The sequence below is a fragment of the Tupaia chinensis genome, unplaced genomic scaffold (genome assembly GCF_000334495.1).
Source record: "Tupaia chinensis unplaced genomic scaffold, TupChi_1.0 Scaffold000037_13, whole genome shotgun sequence".
In the NCBI taxonomy this organism is placed as follows: domain Eukaryota; kingdom Metazoa; phylum Chordata; class Mammalia; order Scandentia; family Tupaiidae; genus Tupaia; species Tupaia belangeri.
Window position 1 is genome coordinate 181,826 of NW_006159471.1, and position 3,901 is coordinate 185,726.

Sequence of the window (3,901 nt, forward strand, 5' to 3'; positions counted from 1 at the left end):
AGCGCGGGCCTCTGGGGGCCGGGCTGGCGAGAAAAGCCCCCGCACCGTCCCCGAACCTCCCTCCTGGGCCCCTTTAGAAGCTTCCCTCCGAAATCCAGCTCACACCCTCCAATCGCTGAGGGGCCGGGCCGAGCCAGGCCGGGGGGACCTTCCTCCTGACCCCCCACAGGTCCGCCTCAGTCTCTGAAAACCCTCCGGATCCCCCTCGGATGGCCCGGAAAGCCTCCCCAGAGACCACCTCTTCCATCTCGACCGTTTTCTCCAGAGACCTTCATATGTCCCAACAGTTTTCTCCACAGACCCCCGCCCTTTGGCCCCAAGTCCCGCATCCTCCCCCTGTATCCAAAAATATTGCACGGAGGCCACTCCTCCTGTATGCCACAGTGTATGCAGACAGCTCCTCAGGAGCCTCCCTTCTAAGCCCCCAAACCTCCTGTAAGACTCCTGGAAGCCCCTCCAGACCCTTGTACATTCCAGAAATCTCCAGAGGCCTGCTCTGCACAATCTTTCTCTGACTTCCCTCTCATATATCCCAAGAATTTTCTTTTCCACCTATCCCCATTGCAGAATCTCCTCGGAGATTTTTCACTCATAACCCTTTCATTTCAGACCCCACCTCTCCAATCCTTCAGAATGTTTCTGATATACTCTAGGTAGCTTCCCTGAAGCTCTCCTTCCCAGAGCCCTCCAAAAAATCTTCCTCAAAGACTCCGAAATGTCACTAGAGCCTAAAACTGACCTGGAGGACCCTACCCCCATCAGCAGCCATCTTCCCCCTTTACATACCTCTTTGGACTCTTCCACAGATCCCAGAAATGTGTGCCAGAAAACTCATGTGTCCCAAATCTTACCATCTCGAAATGCCCCAGAGATCACCCTCATGTACCTCAATCTTCCCTGTGACTCTCCCCTTCCCCTCACTCGTGACTCATTTATTCTAAAACTCCCCTCTAGAGATTGGCCGAAATCTCCAGATTTCAGAGGATATTTCTGCCATATTCTAAAAGTCTCAATCAAAAGCTTTTATACATATCCTAAAGCTTTCCCAGTGACCCACACCACATGTTTCAGAAATTGTTTTAAGGATTCCCAAAAGAATTTCTCATAGTTACACTCTCATATTCTCTAGACTCCTTCTTGGCTAACCTTTCAAAATCCTCCTTGTAGATCCATTTTAGATTAACTTTCCAGAGAATTTCTTTATAACCCCTGTAAGACCCTAAGATATGCTTTATAACTTCTCTGAGATGCAGTTTTTCAGTACACCCTCAACAGCTTCAGAGACCCCCAGCAACCCTCTTGAACCCTCCTGAGATATATCCTTGCAATCCCTCCCAGAGGCCTCTTAACACCCTTAGATCCCTGTGAATCACCAATACAAGACCTCCTGTTTTACTAGAGACTTGGAGATGTCTCTCCCTAAATTCTCCCTTATAGGTCCCCCCATATCTCTAGAGCCCTTTGTAAAAGTCTCCCACACACCCCTCATCTTCCCTCAAAATAACTCTCTGGGCCCCTGTTCTTAGAGAATCTCTGAATTCTATCTGAAAAACCCTTTACTCTGACACTCCTAGGTCCCCCTCAAAAGACCCATGTTCGGGAACCAGCAGTTAGTGTAATGGCTATGTCGCTGGACTCCCACGTAGTTGACCGCGGTTTGCGTCCAGGACCCAGTGGCTTAAAACTCACGCCGGGCGCATGTGCATGCGTGCCCAAGATCCCGAGAGAAGAATGGAGGAGAAGGGATTGCGGCGTGACCATCCCCCCTGGGGGGTGATTTCTCGCTTTCTGTCTCTATGTCTCTCTCTGTCTGGCTGGCAATCGCATGCGCCCTATAGCGAAAAATAAAAACCTCTCCAAAAAAATAATAATAATAAAAATAAATAAATAAATAAGACACATGTTCCCCACATGCCCTTTTAGAGACTTTACTCAAAAATTTGTCCTCATCTGTGATCTCTGAGTAGCTTTTCCTAAAAAGATTCCTGTGTACTCTTGTACACCCAAGACCTCTCAGAAGACCACACCTTCTCCAGACACCCTTAGAGAATTTTCTCCAAAATTGCCCTGCATCAACAACCCATGTCTTGAAATTCTTGAACTCCTTGAAACTTCCCTTCGGAAACTTCCTCTGCTATCTCCAAGAAATCTTATTTGTCACTTCCCTTCGGATTCTTCCTCTGCTATCTCCAAGAAATCTTATTTGGGACCCTATCACATTTACTCCTTTTTGAATTCTTATTTATACCCTCTCAGTTTACCTGTTCTCTTTTCTCTGAAATCAACTCAGAGGCCCTCCTCCAATGATTCCTTCAGAGGCCCCACATCCTCCAGAGCCTCTATTATCTCCTTTTAAAGATTCTTGAGAGATATTCCCCAACCCACCCCTTGAAATTCCAACATTCAAGATCACTTTCTCTTGGACTATTTTTCTTAGGTTTCATCCTCAGATCCTGCCTCCCTTCACAAATTGAAACATCCTTAACACCATCCTTAGAGATTTCTCAGAGATTTTTCCCTATTTTACTGTCTTCTTCCTCCCCTTTTTGAGTGTCTCCTCACCAAATCCCCCTATAGCAGTACTTCTCAAAGCACTGTCCCTGGACTAGTGATAGCAGCAGTATCACTTGCTAGAGATGCAGATTCTTGGGTCCAAGACCTACGAATCAGAAAATCTGGTAGTAGGCCCCAGCAATCTATGTTTTTAGCAAATCCTCCTGATGATTCTGAGGCATGCTCAAGTTTGAGAATCATTGACCTCTAGGAGGATTTCCTTTACCCTCCCAAAAAAAGTCTCCTAAAAGATGCCTTAGATATACCTCTATGCCATACCACTCCATTTTCCTAGGAATCCCCTTTGCAAAGCACTCATCTTCCAGAAATTGCTACCTCCTTGAACACACATATCCTTTCTCATTCATCTCTCTCCACATAGGCACCCTCCCTTAAGGCACTCTTCCTTTAAGGCACCTTTAGGTCTTTTTATTCTGTGCCTTACTGCCAGAGCCCTCCATTGTACTTCTTCAGGGAGTACTCACCTTATCCCTTGTAGGTTTTTATTTACTTGCCCACTCACCCTCACTGGACTGGAAGCTCTGAAAGTATAGAGGTGCATCTTCTTGCTCTCTGAATCTTGAAAGTTGGGATCTGCCCATCATGGGTTATTGGGAATCACTGGAGAATGATTCCTTCTGCATCTCCAAGTGCAGCACACATTTTTTCTCCCCATCCACCTCCTGTCCTCTGTTTTCTCCTCTCTACCTTGCCCCATTTCCCTTTCCTCCTCCTGCCCATTTCTGTCTATGGGACTTTTCTTTGTGCTGTCTCCTGATTCTGAGCTACCCCAAGTCCTGTTCCTGGTAACATACCTCACTCCATCGTGGGTGGTTTCTTAGCCTCCTGTGGCCTTTGTAAGTCTGGGACCTCCACAGGCTCTCAACTTTCTCCAAGGGGTTCTGTGTCTCTATAGGGATATGAAGAAGAAGCAGACTCCAGGGTAAACACTAGGGCCTGCCTTCAAGGAGCTCACAATACAGTTGAAAAACAGATACACAGGTCAGATGTGAGGTACAAATTATGTGGAAATTCAGCAGTGAAAGAGGGAGCCCTTGATTTGCAAAGACTTATCAGAAAAAGTGGTATTTGAACTAGGTAGTATCCCACAGGAGTTAGGATAGCAACCAAGTGCCTCCTGGGTAGAGGAAACAGCTTAAGCTGTTAAAGACAAGAAAGCTAGGCCACCCTAGTGGTTAAGGGAGCAGATTTCCACATGGCTGGCTGTGTTTGTATTCCAACCCCAGCAGCATGTGCATGTATACATACATCCCCTAAATCCCAGCAGGATGGAGAAATGGGAAAGGGATTGAGATGTGACTGCACCCCATTAGGAGATGCTTTCTCT